The sequence below is a fragment of the Stegodyphus dumicola genome, chromosome 3, assembly GCF_044657685.1.
Source record: "Stegodyphus dumicola isolate Sdum_Otavi_A_Nest chromosome 3, ASM4465768v1".
NCBI classification, from domain to species: domain Eukaryota; kingdom Metazoa; phylum Arthropoda; class Arachnida; order Araneae; family Eresidae; genus Stegodyphus; species Stegodyphus dumicola.
In genome coordinates, this window is record NC_140770.1 from 86,843,320 (window position 1) to 86,869,585 (window position 26,266).

The 26,266-nt window shown below is 33.6% G+C and overlaps 1 long non-coding RNA gene across 1 annotated transcript; it reads right to left on the bottom strand.

Moving 5' to 3' along the window:
- Positions 1–1,154: 1,154 nt before the first annotated feature.
- LOC118179566 (uncharacterized) lies at positions 1,155–24,683 on the bottom strand. The gene is made up of 3 exons (XR_004756463.2): positions 24,292–24,683; positions 11,669–11,800; positions 1,155–1,402 (listed from the first exon to the last, which is right to left on the bottom strand). It is a non-coding gene; the product is annotated as an uncharacterized LOC118179566 (long non-coding RNA).
- Positions 24,684–26,266: the final 1,583 nt, after the last annotated feature.

Here is a 26,266-nt window from a genome sequence, read left to right on the forward strand (position 1 = left end):
GTTCTTAAACTATATTTGAGTCAGAAATATTTTCTAATCTAGAATTTTGTACTTAGGTAATAATACAACCAACTTGGAGCAATTTGTCATTTTTTAAAGATAAAATGGCACGAAAACCGCGGCAGCACCGGCTATCAACCAAACGCATTTCTTCATTGCTTCCTCCAGAGACTTTGTGGCAAAAATCTGTATGCCTGCAGAAATTTTGCTGAAGATTCTTTCACTTCTGTCAAATTCCACAAATGTGTATTTTAAAACTAAGGCAAAAAATATTACCGTTTGCATATAAAACTGTTGGAACTTAAATTGCAACAAATGAACGCGTAAGAAAATAGCAAAGTTGCTTGACTGAATTATTGCTATAAGAATTATTGATTGCCTGAAGAGTGGTTATGACCATGGTTGCCAGAGTTTGGCACATTCTGAAAATTCGAGTACAGCTAATATTTTCCTGCAAATGCATCGCATATAAAATAAAGATCCATTCCAGCCATAAATAGCATTTTTTAGCAAGAGTAATTTTGTCAGCCGAATTTATTCTTATGTAACTGGTATGAGATTATTTAATATTTGATTGTATGCTATTTTAAGTAGTTTTATGAAATACTTTCAGAAGGGAAGTTGAAACTTTTATCGTGGCAAGACATAGAATCATCTGCTAAATACTTATCTTTAAGAAAAAAGGATTAAAAGCATTAATGCCCACGTGTAACATAAATAAAAATCGTTCAACAATTAAAGATTAGAACGAAACTCGTCAAATGAGCACCATGCAAAATTACTGGGATTAAACATTAGCATTTTTAAACTAAATTTTGTTTAATAAAATAATCTATAATTTTAACTAACTAAACATAGTTATAGCGTGCAGAGAAACATGGATGAGCATATATTGATTTTTGAGTATTATTTGATTATTGAAGCACATCTGAAGTTATCTTCTGAGAGTACTGAAAATGAAGCATATAAATAGATGAATAATTAATTACCCAAATTAGCGAGTCTTACGTAGGATAATTTTGCAATAATTTATTATCAGAAAGAAAAGGGAAAGCAATCATATATGTATATTTTTAATAAATTCTCCAATACAGTGTGAGATGTTCTTAGATGTAGTCTGGACGTTTTCTTATAATAAAACACATAACAGGGAGTAATGCAATTTGCCTGTATTATCTTACAAGAAAAACATATTTAATTTGAGCTTCGGAGGAAGAGGCTTATTTAGTTCCCCTAATTCAATGACAAAAAATAAAAGTGTCTCGTTTTCACAGTGAAGAACCCTACAAATAAGAAAAGGCGCGCTTTCGGATTCAGAAATAAGCCGCTTTTCACTTCTATTCACATATCTCCAGAGTTGAATTTCTAAAATTAGAAGTGCCGGAGCCCTGCAGAAGACTGTCTGAAAAAAAAATGAATTAAAAAAAAAAAAAAAATTAAATAATTAAGTTAAAATTTAATTAAATGCATATAAATAGATACAAATTTAATACATTTTAAAATTAATTATAAATAGCTTAATAAAACTTAAATTATCGAAATCCGCCTTATTTGAGGCTCCGCTTGAAATTACAATTCCACTTAGAGGTTAAGAAGTAGCTCAGCCGATCTTTCATGGTTTTCCCCATGTGTAACATGTATACGAGCTAGTTTCTTTTCGAAAGTCCTCCACAAAGGCATCCCTCCCCTTAGGCAGATAGCCCTCGAGGCTTTGCTATAACCACATAAAACGAAACCCAAACCAAATCTGTTTAAATTTTCACCCTCTTTTTGTCAAAGTTATGAATCCATATTTTCTGACTCACATGGTATAATTTCAACTGATGTAACGAACAAACTTAATTCTGTGTAGCTATACTAATCGACTGTGCAGCTATACTATTCGACTGTGTAGCTATAGTATTCGACAGAGTTCCAAGAATTCTGTCTCAAATGTTTAGCTTATCCTGCTGTGAACAAACGTCCCTTCACTTTCAAGGTGATTTTTCTTACTCAAACGGTTTGCCAAGTGTTGTCTTTGAATATTCTGCACCCTTCGCTGACCTGGTTCTTCTGTATGTAATTATGTTACTGTATCTACTCGCAAGGGGGGTGAGGTTTGGGTTGTTCAACGCTTATCTGTGTCGGATCGAGACCCTGCGACGAGACTAGCGCTGGAATTTTGTTTATATCGTGGTTTTCGGAGGGAGTGTTTGACCACTTGAAATAGCCTTGAATGGCTGTTTTGAAACTCAACGAGTGATTCCAGGTTCTGGAAGCCCGAAGACTTACTTCCCCAGAGAAACACAGGTTCGGCGGTCGGAAGACTGCAAGAACTGGAAGACATTTCTTCCCCGTTTCTTCACCAAGTTCAAGGATCCCACCAAGTGAAGAAAAACATCAGCGCGGGTTTTCGAACACACAGAGTCACCGAGACACGCCGAGTGAAAAAGACAAAAAACGTTCTTCTAACCTCCCAGAGATGAAAGGTCTTAACAGCTGGCTGTGTCGGACCATCCAGATTGTTCGAGGAGAAAAACTAACCAAGGAGAGACTGTCTTGCACCATGTAATTTATCAAATCTCATCCTCACATTTTCTTCGTTTCTTTCTACTTACCACGTATCTCCGTTAAGGAGTGGCTTGGTTCCAGTCGCTTCTTCGTCACGGCGTTGTTATCAACTCCACTCTGAGCTGTAGCTGGGTATAATACTGTTTACTTCTTTTGCCTCGTGCAAACACTTAGAAAAATGTAACTTTATGTGGTTAATAATAATTCAATGTGCTTAATTATGCTAATTCACTAAAGTTTATGTTGAATGAAATGGTATTCTTGTTAATTACCGGTGAATGCTTAATGAGAATTTGCTTTTTAGTAATGTCACGTCTGTCTAAACTAAATTGGTATTGAAGTTTTAAATGGGTCTAATGCTCTCTTATTCTTCCCCGGTTTCAAATCGTACCTTTTTATTTATGTTACTCAAAAATTGGTTGAGTGTTTTATGTTTTGCAGAAAAATGTGTTTTAATCATAATGTAATTTCGAGAAAGAGTAGAATTGATTTTTAAGGTATATTTATTTTTAAAGCAGAATTTGTTTGCTAAAATTGTGTTTGCTAAATTAAAATTGTGTTTGCTAAAATTTGTTTGCTAAAATCACTTACATATAAGAAATGCTGAGCACTTTCATTTAACGAAATGAACGAAATTTAACGAAATTCCACTCCGGGTAAAATTATGATTTATCTCAAAAATTCAGAAGTACCAGAGCCGGGCTGCGGTGTGCTCAAGAGCTGTTTAAGATCTGCCTATTTCAAAATTAATTTAGATTTGCCATTTAGGCAAAACGCAAGAGAGTTATCTGCTGAAGGGAAAGGATAATTTATTTCATAAAAGATATTTTATGGTACAATGGCACCCATTTATGTTACAAGTAATGAAATCAAACCACGGACCTCTGGAATACCGGCCCGGCGTGCAGAACCACTACACCACGAAGGCACGCTAGGGAGGCCGGGAAATATCTTATAGACTTACCTATTAACCAAGGCTTACCTCTTCGGCAGACTTACCAAGATAATTAGAATGTGGGCGTTCATTTTATAACAAAACTATCATTACATATTTGTAGATCAATTTTGTTTAAAAATTTTCTTTCAAAGTTATTTTTCACTCATAAAAACGCACCTTTTTCCTCAGTGCCTAAATTAGTAAACAAAATGTGGTTAGTAAATACGATGAAAAATTCTCAGCATTGTGCTAATGAACAACTAAGAGAATATAATTTTTTTTTCATTTGCTTCATTTCATAGGAGATGCTGTATCTGATTCATTAAAATAGTACAGTTTCCAAATCATTACAGAAGGATGCGCCGAAAACATTACCTTGCACAACATGGCTTTTATTTTTAATTCATAAATTTCCACTTAAACTTTAAAATTGTTGATAATTATACAATAATATTGCATTCAGATTAGCTAAAGGTATAAAAACCTTACCAGAAACATAAAATCCCCATATTTCAATCATTTCGTAGAGATAAAGCAGGAGACATGAAAAATGTGCAATGCTGCAATGTGCAATGCAAAATGTGCACAGCTGTTTGACGTGTGCAGCCAGTCGTCATTCGACTAGGTGAATTTGCAGATTTAACATGAACTGGTATACGTGGAATGAACTTGCAAATATGCATGTAAATGCCAGGCATATTCCAGAAGATCCGGCTGTCCATGCAACGCCATTGTGAGTCGTGCATTCTAGCATATGTTCAACAGTTCGAGCACCTCTTGTAAGTCTGTAAAACCGATGCAAAGAAATGTTACATGTAAGATAATAAATGTTTTTTTCCTTTACTACTTCCTTCTTATGTGTTTTTTCTATCATTGAACTGGTGTCATTTTGCCCTACTACATGGCATATGCGTCCATAGATTCCTATGTGAAATTTCCTTCTTTTTCTATTCCCTACCTCCCCACCAAATATTGATGACGAATTCTAAATCACTTGTGCACTGGTATAAATTAGAACTTTGTAATTAACTGAGGTATTTCAATTCAAATTTTTAAAATTTAATGTGTAATTGATACTGTAGCAAATACAATTAAAACAAAAGATACTTGTAGTTTTATATTATTTTACTTATCCTGAAATACGCATTAGTATCGAGTTTTACACATGCTTATAAGAATGATTGAAACTTTAGAGGAATAACTAAATACATAATAATGAATGTCATTTTAAATAACACACAATTCTGTACCACCTTCATGTCTGAAATATTAATTACATGGCTTATGTCAGCAACTGTATAGAAGGAGGAAGTGAAAAATAATTTATTTCTATATAATTCATCTCGAATTCCTCGAGAGAATTGGCAGGTATGGCATTTTCTTCCAGAAATATATTTAGTTCCGACAGTTTCGTTATTCTGTTTAGCTTGCCAAACAAAGATCTTCCCACTAAATGAGCAAATAAAAGAACTGTCGTTTACGCTGAGATCCTGGAGAAGTATAATAATACACTAACCACCTTCGTACGTCTGATGCATTTTAACAATCAAGAAACCCTTTGTCAGGTGTATTCGGTAAGTAAATATGTTGTAAAATGAAGGAAATGAAACCAAGAGTTTTATTTAAAATGAATTTAAACAAAGTAAACCGTGATGCAGAAGGAAAGAATAATAATGCAATTGATTTTTACACTGACGGTATAGATTTAAATAAATATTACTAGAATGTTTACTGATATTGAATACTTGCTTTTCAATATTTATTCCAAACAGTAAACGTGCGCGAACTTCTTGATCTCAGAACTCAAACATAATTTGACATTTTCTTATTTCTTTCACAGTACAGTGACTAATAGCTTAGAATGAAGTATATAATGCTATAAAACTCTCTGAGTAGCGTGCTTTTAGTTAAGTAGGAAACGTACAATCTTTACTACCCCTCGTAAACGCTCAATCGGTAAGACCGATGGATACTAAGCAGCTAGATCTGAGTTTTAATCTTGGTGAACAGTCTGCCTGCTTTGGTATTTTTGCAGTTTCCCTCGTTTAAATAAATAAAAATTTATTTTAAATTTCGTCGTTCCATAGATACGGGCCATTTGCTTGAGAACATTTAACATGAAAGTAGTTCTTCCTTCAATCAGACAGCCTATATACTTTGCGGTATTCAATCAAACAAGCAAGTAAATTTATCTTAATATAGAAATTTCTTAGATAAATAGTATGTTAATAAAATTTCAGATCAGCTTTCAAAGTCATTAAATGTTATAGAATAAATTTTTAAACAACACTTCGAAATAAAATTTGAACTTCCAAATGTAATCTATGCTTTCAAATCAAAATCTTGATTTATAATATATGAATAACGCAGAAAAAACATGAAAATGTTGGTTTGCAGCTTAATCAGGGGTTGAGAATTACAGATAAGCCAAATATTGGTAAAAATACAATCGGAAAATCTTCAAAAAAAATGCAAAGAAATTTCATAATTTTCATTTCATACTCTATATCACATATCAGAAAAATGAGAACAAAAGAGCTCAGAACCCCCATTGAAAATTAAAGCCTTAGTATAAAACTCGTCTTCAAAGCGGCAGGTCTTTCGTTCGCTACATTCCCAAAATATCGCTTTACAAGTTTGAGAAACAATGCGCTTATTTTCGTAGTATACATACGGAAGAGATGCTTTTACAACGTTCCTGCATCTTATTAATTATGATACTAGTTGCATGTATGTTAGTTCACCAATTTCAAGTATCATCCATGTCTGATGGCTTTTGCTTATTATCCACAACCTCCCTGTAACCTTCTTATTAATATGTCATGCTCCTATTAGCTTTCTCTATGTTTTATGAACGTTTTATAGTATAGTAATTTTCATATCTAACTCGCTACTTGTAATAACCACCAAGTGTTCTAGCATTTTTTTCTCTTTCTCTCTTTCTTTTTATTTTATTTATTTATTTTTTATTATTTTGAAATTCCATGACCTTAGTCAACGCGGACCAGCCTGCAACTGACCAAGCATATACCTGAAGGTGGCCAACCTACACCCATACTAACCAAGAAACTCCCAAAAAACATTAATTGGAATTAAATCTACTACATTCATAATCAAACACAAAACATGTGTGCATTTTTTCTTTCTTTAATTATTTTTTTTACTTAGTGAACAAGAAAAACAGGCTCGATGAAAACAATGCTCTTAATTAGTTAAATTAGACCTCAGAGGAACTCTTTTAAATAATTTCTACAATATTTTTTTAGTTCTGTTGTCAGTGATATTTTGAATTAAATAATTTTCATTTCGAAAAATTTTTATGATTTTGAAAGGAGCAGTGTATTTTGGCTGTAAAACATGAGGTGGTTGTAAAGCCTTTAAAAATACTTCGTCTCCAAGGCTAAATTTCGGCCTTTCTCTGCCTTTCACAACTTTATCTTGAGTTTGAAAATACTTCTTTACCGTGTAATCACAATTGTTAATTGTTTAGAACGCATTAATTAACATATGAGTAGTAAACACAATAAAGTTATCGTTGACAAACTTCAGAAAATATTATTAAAATATCGTTCTACAATATTCTATTAAATTATATAATAAAGTTTCAGACTTTCGTTGTCTTCAGTCTGAGTTATTAAGTGTATCCACACTTATTTATGTAGATATAGACGCAAGGGGAGAACTTTTCAAATTGATTCTAAACTAACTAGAAGGATCGTCCCTAAAGATCTTTTCTTTATTTCGTGGATTTCGAGACCTGCCTTATCACGTAGTGCCACTTGGATGGGTTGGAAACCTCGTGCGTAGTTCGCGAGCTGAAATTAATACGCAAGTTGCGTCTTAGTGTTTCTTTATTAAGAAATTATGCAAGATTTCATGGGGCATCAAAGTGAGATGAATAAAAAAAATCACATAATTTTTTTACCCATTTTTGAGCAGCTCGATTTAGCTATAGTTTCTTTCTTATTCTATATATTTAAATCCTGGAGATTAATTTAAGTTAGGTGGCCTATCTTAATTACTTAGTTTAAAATTGTTTCATCTGATTGATCCCTGACATATCCTTGTTAAGATTAGCTATTAAATGTTTTATCTTTTCAATTTCATATTTCTGTTTTTTTTTCAAAGTTTGTAGGTTTAATAGCAAATTAATCGAAGTGTAAGCATTTGATTGTTACTTAAATGTTAGAGTTGCAACGTTTTTTAAGTTTTGAGGCTGGAACTCTCACCTTCTTGATAATTTCTAAAATTCATCGGTTTTCTTATGTTTACCAAACATTTTCAAAGAGCAAGTTGGATAAAAATTTATATATTAAAGCTTGACTCTAATAATTAACTTAAATAAATCCAACGTTTAGTAAGTTAAATCTATCATTACATACGTAACATTTTAAAACTAAAAGCAGCTACCTAAATTAAGCGTATTAAAATGAATTTCAGACAAGGATAATGATTAAAACGTTTTCAGTGATGTTACAGACTAATAACTATTAAAGAATGTTACAATGTTCTACTTTGCGTAAAAGAGGCTCTACTGAGTCATGTTATATGAAATGAAAAAATACTTTTCATAAGAGCAATAAAAACAAAATTTATTTACAAAAATGCAGGTTCGTGTCACGGTTTTACCTACCGCTATCTTATGAGAGAAGAACGGAACACACTGCTGCCAATCCACTGCAGCTAACTACTGGCATTAAAAGGTGTAGCTCGTCAGTAGCCAATATTTTCCATCTTAACTTGATTCAAGCCATCAAAAGGTGTGGCCCGCCAATAGCTAGCGTTTTCCCAACTTTAATTTATTTAATTCTAAAGAAGGTAGAAAGAAGGTCATCAATTTTAACATTAAAGGTATCTATTGCCTGAAGGAAATTAATACTTAAACAAAGTACCAATTCTAGCCCGAATTCTATCCTACTAAAATTACATTACAATTCTTTATGAATAATAAATTTTATAAGTTCATTCCGTTAGGAGTTTTAATCTCTCGACCACATGCAAATCGTTTTGGTAGAGTCTTACAAATTTTTTTCATCTTTTCTTTTGCTTTCTGGTTGCTTCTGTTACTTCAGCTGCTTTTTGATGTCTAAGCAATTTTCAACAGAAAACATTCATTGGAACGGTCATAACAATACACCTGATATTACCCCCTGGGGTGCAACTGGCTGGATCCTATATCCTGACAGAGTACTCTGGGGGAAAAGCATTTTGAGCTTGGCGGTTCCAGAACCTGAGGGAAGGTCGTTTATACGGCCGGACCAAGGGGGACTGCAGAAGTCCCAGAACCGGAGGATCTGGTAGCGTAGTCAGTCTGCGTATTCCGGGTAATGACCTTCGGTGACGGGCAGCCGTGTAGTACTGGCAGGTGCGCATCAACGGCCGGTCAGATCGCCAAATTGACATAGGTCTGTAGAGGTCCTCCCTCCGGGGTGGTCTCCGAGACCCGTGGTGTGAAAGCATCCGGTGGCCCGGTTCAGCCCCGGAGGATTTGAGAGAGTTTTCTAAAAAGTCTGCGCATGGATTTGAGGCACCCCGGCGTAGCAAGAGTACTAGTTTTAATCTCTTTAAGAGGTCTAGCGGACATGTCCGGCCCTTCCGCCTGATACGGAGGTTGATTTCGGGTGTCACCCTAGTTGCATTAAGTTGCAGGAAGGGGAAGCAAATATTGATACCTGATATTGTCTTGACACGTAAAATTTTCACTTTACCGTCGTGGCGTGGAATAATCTCTATCGTTTGAGCAACCCAGCACGTAGACGATCAAATATAAGGGTGACGAAATGATTATCAAACATATTATATTTCTGTAAAAATGGGGGCCAATTTTGATTTGCATGTGGGTGGTCTACAGTCTAGGATCGGCACTGCATCTATGCCATAAAGCAATGTGTCATTAGTATGTTATGCATCTTACTATTGTATAGCGAACGATTTCATTATTTTTATTGAAAAGCCTCTCGCTGCTAGTTAAGTATCTTAAAACTATCCTGGGTGTTTACTGCTCAATGTGCTGATTTATACCTGCCGAAACAGGTAGTAAATATTGTCAGTTGAAGAAAATAGTTTCTGAAAACGATTCACGGGAGGAAATGGCCTGCTATATTCTATAGAAATTAGCCTTTTCTTTATTAACTAAATTCATTAACATCCATGTAAACTTAAATAATATTCTAACATTTTTCCGTACCATTTAACTTTGCAATTTCAAACAGCTCATTTGAAATATAAAATATTTTGTTATAAAGCTTTAAATCCTGGGGGGGGGGGGGTAGGGTGGAATCTTGAGATAGTATGTTAATCATAACTGCTTAGCTTAAAATTGCTTCAAAAGTAAAACTTTAATCTGAGTAAAAACGTCAGACTATAATATTCTCTTATTCTTATGATACTGATATATTTAATTTCATTCTTTCAAACATGCTGAAACTTTAACATAAAACTGTTTGTGATACTTCCCAATAATAAAAATTTTCAGACTTATAAAAGTGCAGTTGTTTCTTCACTGAACGAATGTTAAGCTTTTTCAACAAATGGAATTGCCCATTTTAAATTTTTGTTAAATCTACTTTTGCTTCATTTCTGTTATATTATCCTACAATAAATGAAAAAAAAAATGATCAGCGAGGCTAAATCTTAATAACGGAATACTGTAATATTTGCATAGGACCATATGAATTAGATTAAGTCTTATAAATTAAACACTAAATCCTATAACTCAAACGAATATCCATTTCAAACTTTTCCTATACTGAGTCACCGCCTCATAATAACTAGAACAATTTTTAAATACCACGATAGAGAGTTGGACTCTCCTCAAAGGTAACAAAATTTCATTTTATACATTTTAAGCATAATATGCAGAATATTGAGAATTAAAGTATAATAGCTTATTAATTATAACATGATAAATACTTTTTGAGAAAAATATTACGGATTAACGATTTATCCCTTATGGAAACCAGTAAGTTTAAGCTAAGAATATTTCTTTGTTTGATTACCTTTTGAGAACACCTCCGAAATCATACATTTAACAGCTATGCTTTTGTAAGATAACAGATAAAGGGATCAACAAATCAACACTACTATGTTCTATTTCAATTATAAACTAATGAAAATTTGTGTTCGCTCATCGTACGTGGCCCATTAAAGGCACATTTACCAAAGAAACTACTTCAGCATTTCAAACATATACATTTTGTTCTGGAGAAAAATCTCAACGAGTTTTATTAATATTTATATCAAAAATCTTTTGCATCTTGTAAAAAAAAAACATGCAAACTATTGTTATACAGTTTTGGTTATTTTCAGTTTCTCAATTTCAAAACAAAATCAAAACACAACTGAAATATTCGCAATATTCCTAAAAAAAAGTATATTTTATATTGCATGGTACTTGCTATATATGCAGTTGAATTTTTAAAATTCATGGCATAAGGCTTTGGGGAGTATAAATTTCATACCTCTCACGTATCGTGAAATACTGAATATTTCAAAAATTTTTGTGGAAAGATATTTTCATATATTTTATATTTTGAACTGTAAACTATTTGAAAATATTTTATATTCGAAACTAACACGCATAACTTTTATTTTAAGTTATGGAATAAGTACGAATTCACATGAAAATTGTAAGATTTTATAGATAGTATTTCAGTACGCAAAAAAAAGAAAACATCCCTTAAAGTCAGACGCATATTCCTTGAGACTTGAATACTTTATCTTATTGTATTCTTTTTCAGATAACTTATGAGACTGACGATATGAGATAAAAAAGATAGAGTTTAATCTTACAGTTAAGGTGGAAGGACTTGTTTAGTTTTAAACAAACCAGTTTTGTTCAGTTATCTACCTTTTCTAGTGTCTCTCATTCCATTTCCTGCCAGAATGATGTTTCAGTTTCGTGCGTTATACAAAGTATATTAGAAAAATACTATTTAAGCTGGTGTCTGAGTTACTTCAGGTACAACGTGTTCTGCCCTTTGACCACGCTGTTTCGCTGATGTGTAAGGTTGCTATTTTATGATCGTGCATATTAACTGCCGGTTTGTCTACGCCAGTGGCAGAGCTAAGAGCCAACTCACGTTAATTACCTCTATGCAGCTTAGGCTGATTACGAAACTTAATCTGGGTTTTAATTTTGTATTTATCTATTTTCAATTACAGACAAACGTATTTTCTTACCTTGTAGCACCAAACGTTCTGACTGTAAATCCTTTCTTGGGTTGAATAAAAGGAGCTTTTTACTCTTCATGTTCCTGGTCATTGATGCAGGTTGAACTTAGCGAAAAGTTGTTTCACAGTTCAAGTAAAGATCTAGACAGAAAAAGTAACTTTAATTTAGCTAGAATGTTGCATTTCACAGCAGACAAATTTACAAGCCATGTATAGGACAGTGGAAAAATTTACTTTGGTTCCTTCAAGACTTCAAGTTCCATCGGCCCCAGTTAACCCAATGGAGGGTTTTGGTTTCATAGTCGAGGTCATGCCTGCCGCTATGAAACCCGCTGCCACTTTTGACAGAAAGAATTCTCTCATGTCGTTCCTGGAATAGTTAGTTTTGCATTCCATATTATATACTGTTTCGGAAATGCAAAAAAATTACGATTTTTACGGCAAATTCTGAGGGCCTAGCGTTTAGCTGGTACAAAGGTATAGACAAGTTCCTGCTAGGTAAGTCAGGAAGTGAGACACACAGCTGGAATACGTTTACAAATGCGTTAGTAAAAGCATTTTGAGTGGTTAGAAACCGAGATAAGTTGGAGACTGAACCTTCAGCAAATATCAGAACAGGGCCAAGGAGTTGGACGAATTTATTATAAGAAAAATTCAAATCTTCAACATGTTGTAAGGCAAAAGACGAGGTACCTAAGTGATCGAAGTGATTATACCAGAACTGCTTCCCCCAATTCAGGTCTTTTTCGAGGTGAGAAGTCATACCAAGCTCAAAAATTTATTTCAATTAGAATTCGAAAGCTGCGAGTGACGGAAAGTAAGCGTACGGCGGGATATGGGCAGAAAAAAAAAAACCGTCTGGACAGTTTTCGAATCCCCACTTTTAGCAAAGGGCTATGGTTAGCCAGAATACGCAATAACTTTTTCTTTATACTGCTTAACATGTATTTGACCATTACTATACTCTAAACTAAAGTAACAGTCATCGTTAATGATGACCTGTTGCCAATTGCCAGGCTTGCCGAGAACTTCTTCGTTTCCCAAATCTGATCCCTTTTTGTCACGGTATTTACAGAAAAGAGTCGGAATAAATAATCGAAGCCTATTTAGAACTCCATAGGTAAATAACATTTATATCACGGTGGATCAGAACTCGATGAACTGAACATAAATTATCTGAAAGCTTGGAGCTTTGGTAAATAAAAGAAGATGCCTACTTTATGATTATAATAAAGTAGTAAATTGGAAATTGTTTAAATATTAAACACGAGGCTTAAATTAAGGTGCATTTGAATTTTTTATATGCAAGTAGGGAATCTTAATGTTGAGTTTAAAGAAAACTCCTGCAACTTTAGTTAATGATAGAGTATTTGCCCTTGCATTCAAATTACAGAAAACAATGTAAATTTGTTTTGCTCTTTTTTTTTTAAATTTAAAGTAGGTTTTTAAAATAAATGGAAATGAACGCAATGCTGTTTAATATTAACATTATAAAATATTTCTCCCACCTTCCTAGCGTGCCTTCGTGGTGTAGTGGTTCTGCACGCTGGGCCGGTATTCCAAAAGTCCGTGGTTCGATTCCCGGCGAAGGCGATTGCTATTTTTCATCTTGCCTGCTTCCAAAAATACCTAATGTCACTACAACACGACTGCCTCATTTTAATCTAGCAATATGCAACGTGAGGACTGTTATTGCCTTCTTTTATTGCGAGGATATTTTAAAATTGAATTTTTAGATCTATTTCAGTATTATATATTATAAGTAATATTTTACAGCTTTTAATTTGGCTTTGAAATATTCAAATTAAATCTTAACCATCAAATATTATATCAGTATTAAATAAATATAAAATCTTGAATACTTAATTAATGCATTAAGTATATTTTCATTTCTTATATATATTTTCATAAAGGCTCGACTATGCTGAAAGTTTTAGAAATGCCGGATGCCGGACAAGCAAAAAATTCCGGATTGTCAAATGTATAAAACCTGCAACGGGCGGTGGAATTCTAAATTGAAAGAAAAAATTTCCAGTTTAAAATTATAAAAAGTCACTTTATTTAGCATCAATTTGAATACCAAATGTCTAATCTAAATTTTATGCCGTACCATATATATGATGAACCGTAGATAAGAAGTGTTGTGCAATCTCAGTGTTCAATGTGTAATATTACAAAAGTTTAAGCTAATTGTATGTGGATTTTACATGAAGTTTCTACATTTTCTTTGTTTTTATACCCAATCTTTTACAATACGTTAATTGCAATTGTAATATATTTAAAAAGGAGCACTTACATTTTTTGAGTAAAAAGAGGAAATATTAATACTTGAATAAAATAGAAATTATTTGAAATTTTGAATTTTATTTCAGCCTTATTCCGGGTTACAAATTTGTGAATCTTGTTAAAAGCATTAAATTTAACATGAAGCTTGAGGTTTTAAGCAATTTTTTAGAAATTCTCAGCCTGACTCAATGTACTTAGGTAAGCGGGACTTAGACATAAAAGTAGGTGTTAGCTAGAGTTTGAAGTCCTATTAATTAAACTATGTACTTGAAACAAAAGTTTAAAATATTTCTTTTTAGAGTTATTACCTTTATATAAGAGATTAGTTCCCCCATTATTACCTTTATAGTTAATAACTTCAGCGGGAGGTGTGGTCAATAAAAAGTCACAGAAAAGGCGCGTCCTAGACTTCCATAGAAGTTCCATGGAAATTGTTTATCTTTAGGTTAAAAAGAGCAACAATACTTTTCTAAGCAAATAGAAGAAATATTACGGCTTCCTAGTATACAGGCCATACTTCTGTCTGCATTCAATGAAGGAAACTGGTGAGGAGAGTCGCATTTTCTTAGAAATGCTTCTGTTGATGGTAATCTTGATGCTATTTGAATAACAAATATAGAGGCTGTTCGCACATTTTTTAGACCATTTTGGTAAGCGGTAATAAAAATACTTTGCTGCAAAAGAAGTAACTGCAATTGTACTATGTTTTTAAAAGTCAAAATTATCGTCTGTGGATTGAAAGTTTTGTTTCTATTCAAAATGGCGAATTTAACAAAGCAGTGGTTCGAAGGCTACATTTACACTTTTTCCGAAGAGAAATATGCATACTCCGTTATCCGAAAACGATGTGAGAGTCATGGTTTGTGATATCTAAAGCGTCGATAGGTAATATCATCAACAAGAAAGGAGAAAAATGTCAAATTGAAGCCTCAAGTGCGACAAAAATTCCAAACAAGTATCCAAGGAAAAAAACAGACATCTTCGACTATTGCTAAGGTACGTTGTTTAATGTTAAAAGAAAATCATCCTAGTCAAAGGAAAGTTGCAAAATCATTAAAATGCTCAGTGTCCATTGTAAACAAAATGATGAACGTTGATTTTAATCTTAAGAAAGCAAAAAAATGCAATGTGCATCGTCTTCTTCTAAAGCTTATCGCTCAACGCAGGACACGCTGCAGAATTCTATATGAGAAACACTTATCCAAAGAAAAATGGAAAACAATTGTCACAACAGATGAAGCATGGGTGTATTTAAATGATTGTAACAAAAAAAGAGCCGTTTATTATGATAAAAGGGGAGAAAAAAAATTAAGTACATGGCTCAAAGAATCGAAAGAAAGTTTTTTTAAGGGTTCATGATTGTTGCTGGTTCTTCTTATAATGGCAAGTTAAAAATAAAGAGCGTGCAAAAAAATGTCAAGATTAACTCGAAATACTATCAGGAACATATATTATCGCCAATTTTTCTGAATGAAATACCATCGCTTTACCCACAGTGCCATCAATCTGTAAGACTCCATCAGGACAAAGCTAGCAGTCACACATCAAAATCCACTGTAAATTTCCTAAAAGAAATGGAACAAAAAACTGGTATCAAAGCCATACCCTTCACTGATATCCCTAATAAATCTCCCAATGTGTCACCTATGGAGTGTTGTGCTTTCGGACTTACTGCATTTTAAAAAACTGCATTATCCAAACCTTGTCCCAAAACCCTAACAGGACTCTGGAAAGCTGGGAGGAATGGGATAGAATATCTTTTCTGCCACTTCAAAAGGCATTATTATCCTGGAAATTGCGGTGTCGAAAGATAGTTCAGAATAAGAGATGCCAAATAGAACATTTAAACACAAGAATTTTCTGTAATTTAGTTTTGTGAATACAATATACATCGTCTAAAAATGTGTGAACAGCCTCTGTATAATCCAAAGCGAAGAAGATTTTATGATTGTGTTCTGAAGTCACGCTTGTCCATTACTGACGCTAAGTCACCCTGTTTGGCGACTGTATCCTACACATGCTTTGCAATACCTGTACTCATCATTTGAGTACTATTTCGAGGAAGAGAAGGAAAATTAATAATTCTAAAATTATTCCCTTTATTTACACTTTCCTTTCACTGCACCTTTTGGTTAATTTATTGTCAGATAGTTGGGCTTTTACTATAATTGCATTATTTAAATATATTTTTGAGGATCCTCCCATACTAGAAAATCAGGCGCAAACATGTCCTTTAACTAACAAAAGAATTTCGGAGACTAATAATGTTATAAGTTGGTATAGGTGTAATGTCGGAGACTATTAATGTTATAAGTTGGTGTATGTTATCGGTGAACATAATTTTCTAAAAAATTATGAATTTAGAAAAGAAATTTATTGACTTCAGTGCAAAGTTCTGTGAAACATTTATCAAAATTTCGTTTTAGTTTATATCCAACTGTGCTAGGATGTAAACACTTTACAAAATGAGAGAGAGAGGAAAACTTAAATTTAATAAAGTAAGCTATTTTGTCTCTCTTTTCCACATTCCTTCGTGGTGTAACTAGAAGCACCCTCAACGTATATTCGAGAGGTTCAAGGTTCGACTTCTGCTCATTTTGCATATCTCCATCATTAAAAAGGTCCTAATGATTCTATAGTATATTTATTTAATATTATTAATGATAATATAATTATTTTGCTAGTAAAAATAAAAATGCTGAAAGTGAGTGCTTGAAAGTGAATCATTCATAAAATGCACTACAATCCTTTAACTAAAGAGCTGTAAATTTTATTTTATAATTTAAATGCTAAAATATAATCAGTCAGCAATGTGCAGAATTTAGAATACAGTTAATAGAATGTTACCTTACAGACTTAAAAATTTGAACAAATAGTTATATGCGACAGGATACACTATCCATCTGCTCTGGTATATCACGTAAGTATTTCTTCCTCTCCTCCTCCTTTGAGAAGCTTAGTTTCATGAAAGTGAATATATGTTCATAGTATGTTATGTATAAATGTTATGTGTGTTATAAATAAATGGCATGTGTGTTATAAATAAATGGTATGTGTGTTATATATAAATGTCGGGATTGCTATCTTTTAGTGGTTGCGACATTTTTGGATTCGTTTTTCTACCATGCAGCTTCACCTCTTTCCTTTTACTTCATTATTGAAGCTGATACCTGTAGCAGCGCTAGGTGACGAGATGAAGTAGAACGGTCCGTCATGATTATCAGATGATGTGTCATTCATCGCTTGCATAACATTTCGTTGTCAATTGCCAGGTTCGTAAATTACTTTACTCCTGAGCTCAATGTTTCTTACATGCTCACAACTGATAATGCATTATTCCTCATAGGATTTAGGGATAGAGAAATCAGTCTTCTCGGACGCAGATTCCTGTCAAACGGCATTACTAGCTTATATTATATTAGAAAACTTCTATTGTCAAAGTGGTAAAGTAATTTCTTACGAAATATTTATCCCTGGCATATAACGATGCATTACCTATAACATTCTGCTATAACTCTCTATTTATGCCACTAACACATTACCCACTCATAATGCAACATTCTGATATTCTAACCATCTGTTTATCATAAACAGCTTATAAGTACTATAAGTTTCAAAAAATATTCGGATGACTCGTTCATGGTGTTGCAGATTTAAAAAGTTATATTGCATTTTATAGGATTTTTCTTCTTTTTTTAGGTGTGCATTATCACTGTAAAGACGACTGCTTTATAAGGTATTTCTCCTGTCTTCTTAGCATGCCTTCGGCGCGTAGTGGTCAGTACACTCGGCACGTATTCGAGAGTTCCGTGGTTCGAGTCACGGCGAAGGCGTTGCACAATCTATCCTGCTTCGAAATAACCTAATATTTCTACAGCTTTGCAAATCCCGTATCCTTATGAAGAGACAAACACACATTATCGTAATTGGGGTGACGTTTATGTCGGAAGGATGTTTTCAAAAATCCACTTTCATTCAAACATGTTCTACATTTTCTAAAAACCTCTTATTTCATATATTGATTTTATTTTCATAAAAAGAGAAATTAAATCTACTCTTAAAAAGAATAAGTGAAGAACAGGTAGACTGTTAAAGCAATTTCCAACATTACTTAGTATTCATAAACATACGATGTTTTTAAACATACTTGGTGTTTTCAAACAAATGTGTTTATTTAGAGGTTGTAGTTAACAAAAAAAAATTGTTGAATTTATAAATTGCTTAAAGGAAAACAGATAAACATATTAAATAGGTATATATATTTAAAAATATTCCTTTAATATTTCATCAGGATTATTCATACTATTTACAAATATTCCTCGTTACATTATCCTAAAATTGATAAACGTGAGAAAGCTAGTATACTACAAATGTCTTGTAAAAAACCACGTAACGAATAAAAGCCATACAAACGATGAGTAAATTTATCACCAATCCTAGAATATAAACACGTATTAATAAATTAGTCACATATTTAGAATTCGATGCAAGTAGATTTGATGCAAGTAGACTTTGGAAACTGCAGAGACATATCCAGTAGCGAATGGTGGAATTAACGGACACTTTCTTCAGGAGATTCCTGGTACTGCCCTAACCCTTGCGAACGTATAATAGCGCTGGAATTCGTACAAAATTTTGTTACTCAAAGGATCATAAGCTATTCTAAGATGTTAAGTCTGTTTAGAAGTTCATTTATTTACTAACAGTCTTGAATATTAGTAGGGAACAAATATACGCGCTCAATGAGAGCGGCAAAACTCTAGTCTATCTGAGTCAGAGTCAAATGGAACTCCAGAATAATCTCTAACTGAGTCGCTGTAAAGAGGAATACATTATATGCATCGTCGCGCATCCCCGGAGGACCGTAACATTGAAACTATATTTGAAAATATCGGGAATAAAGTCTCGAGATCTTCTCAAGCCTAAACTATCACATTCACATCCCTTTTTGTTTCTCCTTCATACACTAACCAGTCTTGTACAGCTTTTCTTTTGATCATCATTTGAAAAGGCAAATCCTTCAATAATTCATATCCGTTCATCTCACAAAATTATAGTCAATACATCCCCGTTCTTTTTTTGTTTTATGCTTCCATCGTTTCACATCTTTTTGTTATTTCTTCTCCCTCATCTCGCCAAATCCCTATCAGAAAACCACTTAAGCCTCAAAATCTTGTTCTTTCTTTTCTCTGCTTTTCTCTCTCCATTTTTAATAGTATTTTCAATATATATCACTTTTCTTAAATAATAACCAAAACTGATAATTGATGCAACTACGCTTTACCTTAGCTTACACTGGTGGAGGTGTATGTCTTTCCATTTTCTGCAGGTCTGTTGGAACCACGAGACGAAATAAAAATACGGAGTGTAGAGTCATTAGTTATTTTTGAAGCAAGAGTACATAAAAAATGAACAGTTCGTAAAACGAACCTGGACCTCAAAATATGCGTCGAGTGTGCTTCCAATTACACCACAAAGGCATGCTGGAACGAGGGAGAAAATACCTTACAGCAGTGACAATTTCCCTTCATCACCTCGTAAGACTAACTTTCCTGTCATTCTCCTCCCGCGCGCAGCAGAAACCCAAATGCACATGATGAAACACCTATAAGGAAATAAGTAGACAACTGTTTGCTTAATCTTAACAATCTTAGCAATAAATTGCACAAATCATACGAAGGAAAACATTCTTCTTCAAATCTGCCAGTTTACACATCACTCCCAACGAAGAATTTTTACTGTTTTAGTAAGATTTTGTAATTTCAGAATCACTGGCTATTCGAAATTCGAGAACTTTCAGAGTAACGTCCATTCCTTTGCATCGAGACCAACCAAAGAGCTGTAAATCTATTTCTCTCATTAATATGATAGGTTGGTGGTCAGATGCAATTATTATTTCTTGGTTTTCTATATAACCGCGTAAATTGTCAAGAGCCCAAACTAGTGCAATAGCTTCTCTTTCGTTAGTTGAATAATTTCTTTCTGCTGAGTTTAAAAATCGACTTGCATACTCAATCACACGTTCCTCTGGGAATTCTCCTTGGATAAGGACTGAAAGCATAATTACTGGCATCTGTCCTAATGATGAACGGTTTAGTTCCGTCAGGTTGAGATAACACAGGCGGTGAAATCAACCTTTTTTTCAACTCATCAAATGCTTTTTGTTCGGTTTCATCCCATGTCCACTGTTTATTCTTTCTGGTTAAGTCACTAAGGGGTCTAGCAACTTCTGAAAAATTAGGGACATATCTTCGGAACTAGGAACACGTTTGTAGAAAAGACTGAACTTCCTTTACACATGTTGGTTTAGGAATTTTCTGAATGGAAGATACTTTCTCGGCATCTAGCTCTACACCGTCTTCTGTAATCCAATGAGGCATTTGCTCCTGTTAGCATTTAGTTTAAACACAGAAGATCTTTCAAACACTTTCCTCAGATCTGATAAATGTTTATCAAATGTTTCTGATAACACTATGATATCGTCGAGTTATGACAAGGTAAAAACATCTTTTAACCCTGATCTAAAATTATCAATGAGTCGTTGAAAAGTTGCAGGCACGTTTCGCAACCCAAATGGCATTCGCAAAAACTTGAAAGTACCAAATGGACACACACAGGCAGTTTTCTCTTGATCTGCTTCATGAATTTTAACTTGATGGTAACCTGCTCTTAGGTCAATGGTAGACATGTATTTCGTTGATTTGGCTTCAGTTAGCAAATCATCCATTCACGGTAATGGATAGGTATCTGGAACGGTTTGGGAGTTTAATATTCGATAATCTATACACAGTCTGATGGAACCATTAGTTTTAGGGACTAACACAACAGGACTCGCATAGGGTGATTCGCATTCCTCAATGATACCCTGAGCTAGTAAGGAATCTAGCTCCTTTTTTAACAACTCTTCCTTCGCGGTTGTCATTCTATATGGTGGTTCGGCAACAGGTAAATTATTTCCGGTCTGGATTCTGTGCCCAATATAAGGAAAAGGCTCTCCCCCTAGCTGAAATCTAGTTTTATACACTTCTAACAACGAATTTAATTTCTGTGTCGTTGTTTTCTCGTCAAATGTTTTCCTTCATCATCTCTCAACTTCACAGATTCGGTTGCTTCCGGTATTGCAACAAGAGTGTCAGCAGACATTTCTTGTTTCTGGAGATATTACTTTCAGAGATGTTAGTTCATTTGGAATCTCTTTAGTTTCAGATGGTTCTTTATAAAAGGGATACTGCTTCTGTGGGTTTTCCCTAAAATACCGAGTGCCATTCTGGATGTTGAGCACTATTCCCGCAGCCTGTAGAAAATCAGTTCCAAGTAACTTCCTGTTACTTTTTGCTTTTGGCAAAGCAATAAATTACATACGGACTATCTTTCCTTCAACATTAAGATTTACCACTGTAGTCAAAGCTTGAACATTTCTTTCCTTGCCATCAGCTAGTACCATCGTAATATTTGTTGTTTTAAATCCAAATCTTCGATCTCGTAACAACTTATAAAATCTTTCTCCAGCAATAGGATTCGATGCTCCTGTATCAGCACAAAAAGCTGCTTTTTCATCACAAACAGTTAAAAAATGGAATTGGACAGTAGATCGGATGATTCAACTGCATACAATTTTACACAATTGACGACAGTTTTAATTTCTTCTTTAAACTTATTACACTTAGGGCACTTTGATTGTATGAAACCGGGATATCCGCAACCATAGCAATGAATAGAAGTTTTCCTTTCTTGTCTAGAATTAGTAAATTTTGAATTGTCAACATTTGTATTTTTAATCTGGTTAAAGTTTTTAGGATTACTAGTTTCAGATTTTCCTTCTGGAAAAATTTTTAAGAATTTCTTTACAATATGGTTTCTTTGCATTGGTAGGTGCATTTTTCTTCATTTTCATAATAATCGAGCTAGTCTTACATTTTCATAATAATCGAGCTTTTCTGAGAGCTCCAACGGATCGTTCATTTCTAATAAATTGTCCACAAAATGTTCTCTTACCTCGGAAGGCGTTCTTTTCTTTATTTGATCTGCAATGATCAAGTATTGTAGCTGCTCGAAACTAGAGATATTCAATTCTTTAATCCATCCTTCAAAATAAGATTTCAATTCAAAAGCAAAGTCCTTCCATGTAATTTCTGCAGATTTTCTATGCTGACAAAACATTTGTCGAAACCTATAAGCTGTGAGTTTATATCGCTTCAAAAGCATAGCTTTTACTTTTTCATAATCTTTAGAATCCTCTTCGTTTTCTCTAACAACTAATTGATTTATTTCAGATGGTAATGATCCAATCAAGTATAGAATCCAATCAATTTCAGATATATTTACGAATTTCAACTGACGCTCAAACATGGTCAGATAAAGCCCTATCTCATCTTCCTTTGGTTTAAACTTTGGAAGAATGCTACTCAAATCAAAATTAGATTGATCTACTTGAGAAACAGATTCCTTTGGTATATTCATTTTAACTTCAAGTTGGAGTTTAAACTTCTTCTAATTCAAACTCGTGTTCCTTGGCTAATCTTGCTTCTACTGCTTCTTTTTCAGTTCTATCTTCAGCTTCTTTTTCGGCTTTTACGCGTTCATCGATTATGTTACTTAACATATTTTTGGTAAATTCTTCATCATAGGTTTTTAAAACTCGTTATCAGATCTCGCAATTGCACAACTTTAAGTTATCCTGCGACTTGTAATCCATGCTCTAAAGCTAGTAATTTAAGGTCCTCTTTGCAGCCTTTGCCTAAATACGCCATCTCGAAGGGGATTTATGTAAAGTTTTTTTTTTTTTTTTTTTTTTTTTTTTAATAGTTGAAAAAGTCTCTAATCTAATTTAATATTGTTCACTGGCAGAAATTATAAGAATAGGGAAAGGGAAACTATTAAAATTTACTATACATTTTTGATTTCGAATATAATATCTTCATTATCAACTCAGAACAATAAAGAAATATCAATATTTTCTTAAATGTATTTTGAACACAGAATGCGCAATAACAACACCTTTGCAATCAAAAGTTGTAGAGACATTACGTACTTTTTTTAAAGCAGGAAAGATGAAAAATAGCAACCTAACGGCCACTACACCACGAAGGACGCTAGGAAAGTGGGAGAAATACCTTATATACTCCCCTTTTTAAAGGGTGACTAGGGTTTTAGGGGACCTAGTCGCCAAATCCTGAGTGTGGAGAATCATCATTCACAACCCTTTTAGTTCGGGCGCCCCACTGTAGAGACATTAGGTATTTTTTTGAAAGCAGGGAAGATGAAAAATAGCAACCACCTTCGCCGGGAATCGAACCACGGATCTCTGGAATACCGGTCCAGCGTGCAGAACCACTACACCACGAATGACGCTAGGAAAGTGGGAGAAATACCTTATAAAGTTTCTTAAACAGAATTGCTTTTGTATACATACACATATATGTAGATATAATTAGAAGTAATTTCAACACTAATTATTTAAAATGTAATACAGTATGACCGAATATAAGAGTAAAATTAAAGCCTTAGCATTAATTATATGTAAGTTTAAGCAATGAGGGTTTAATTTAATAGCAATGGAATATACTTTCAAAGATTTCACATAAACAATATCAAAATTCACAGAATTCTAATCATATATTACACATTTACACATTCGTATATTTTTTTTTTATTTACCAAACTAGTTTTATTGAGCTGCTAACATCATTAATCTTTCACTCTTAAAATAATGAACATGAAAGCAGATTAATATGACACAAATTCTAAATAAGAGTTATTATAAAAAAAGGAAAATAGCAATATATTTTGCAATAACAGACACCTCTTATCTCAATAAATTATTTATTACGATAAACATACTCTCTTCTAATTCAAAGAATCGTTATTTATGAGTGATCCTTTTTGTTCAAGGACAAACCTTCATTTCGTAACAATCTCTCAGACGGAATAAATTACGTAATACTTATATTTCAAAAGCAAGTTTTGTTTTTCAGTTATATATATATATATAAAACCATTTAACAAACAAGAATCAAGCTTTAAACACTTATGAACAATATTAATGCAAATATAAAATCATTTCTACAAATTTTAATAATATTACAAAGAACTACTTTTGCTCTTTTTGTTTAAAAAAATATACGGATGTACCATATAATTGAAGATACATATTTATTTTCCCATAACTGAAATATCACGGGTTGTGATAATATAATTTAACACCTTCTAACTTCCAAATGATCATAATACAACATCAGTTAAGTATTGTTTCGGTTAATACTTAAATATTTATAAAATAAAACAGACTTTCACTCTATGTTAAACCATCACAATGAATGAAATTTTACACAAAATAAATCTCCTACCTACTGTATAACTGCTTCCCACTAAAACCAAAGACATTGGATTATTCCGTCATATTTCAAAATGGATATTCGAAATTGTTCATATCACCAGAAAAGCTAGAAGAAACAATTGAGCTCGAGTTTCGGTAAAGAGTACGACTTTTATTTTAGAATAATTTTAAACTTTCGAGGCCCACCGTTGGGCAGCCATTTTCTTTTATGTAGCGTTGTGACCACGGCTAGCTGTAAAGTTGTTAAACAAAACTGGTAAAATTTAAACCAGACAAACTTTAACATTTAACAAAAGGAATTTATTTAAACACAAACACTACATAAAGAAAGTTACATGACAAAACTAACAAGAAGTAACAAAAGGAATATTACTGAAGTGAAAATAAAAAAGAACATGTTCATAGTCCTCTGCCGAAACTCGAACTAACTAGTTCGGGCGTAGGTGTTTTTGAACAGCGTCCGATAAGGTGGCGCTGCAGTACATGGGGCTGTTTACTAGCGTTCGTCACACTTCTTGAATATATAGACGGAGTACGAAACAATACGAACACATATTAAAAGCCTCTAATGCAGCATTTCACACCTCTGATAGAGTTGCGCCATATGCTTTAAGGAAATAGTAAAACGTTTTGAGTGTGGAAGGAATATTGCATCAGTCATTACAACAGCATATACGTAAAAAGGTAAAATGACATCTTAACGTTGTGAGGCCGGGGCTTTGGTAGCGGTAAAAGCTACCAAAGGACGGGGAATCTTGAACCGAATGCTTTCTCCCCTTTAAGAAATCACCTAATATTTGCAACAAAGATTCTTGTGTGTACTTTAATGGATTCTCAGAAGGGTGCATCTATGTCGCAAAAGGAAGACCTTTAAAAGAGATAAGTGGTTAAAATCCTAGGGACGTCAAATTTGACATTTCACCCCACTTTTCAGCCTGGAAAATGGGGGAAAAAGACATGGCCACTAAAGTGGACAACCCTGTCTTTTCAAAGAGAGCACTCTATGGCCACTATAATGGCCATCCCGTCTTCAAAAGGTTAAACAACAGTAGACGAAAATAAAGTTGATTGATAAGAATGGCAGATGCTGTATCGTATAATATTCAGAAGGCATAAGCTGTTGCTATCTCAGATAACATATAAAATGAACACTTATGAACGTTGATAACTTCCATTCATCATCGTCATATGGACCTAGTACCTGGCGTACTGGTATGGGATGTCATTAGGTACACGTCCCATTCTAGTCACCTGCTGTTCGCATAACCGGTAATCTGGACAGCTGCCGTTACATTCTGCCGTGTTAAAGCCCATAGCTGTGCCCTAGCGTAAGATAATACACAAATGCATGTGTTGCCCTCACTTTTCTCGATACAGAAGGTGTTCGATTGTTGCCCTGGTGAGAGCATTCTCCAACTCTCTCACTCTCTGAGAAAATGTGTTCAGCAATTATACATTTATATAATTAGCCATAATAAATCATGTTGAATAAATTACCACTTATCAGATTTATGGAAGCGCATTTTGTCGAGGATTAGTGCAGCAGTAATCTAATTTGATGACATAAAATAATTAAATTGCATTATTAGACTGTAAAGTTCAATACATGAAGTAATAGTCTGCTCTTATCAGACAAAAGCATAATTGATGATGAATCAGTGAGGAAAAGAATAACAGACGATCAATGATTTTATAAAATGTCTTAAATATTAAAAGAACCATGATAGTCAATTGCTCCTTCCCTTTCGATAATCATTCTATCTTCTCTCACATTATCGTCCCCTTCTTTTCTCTCATTATCCTATCTACATTTCCTGGAGGTTATTACAGAATTACTAGGAATGCTAACAATAGTTATAAGTTTAATGACGGAGTTTATAGTAAAAATTCAAGTACTAAATAGGCGATTTTTTATAAAATTCAAATGATATTTATTTTATCTTGCACTAAACAATATTTCATTAAACTATTAAGAAACAGAAGTT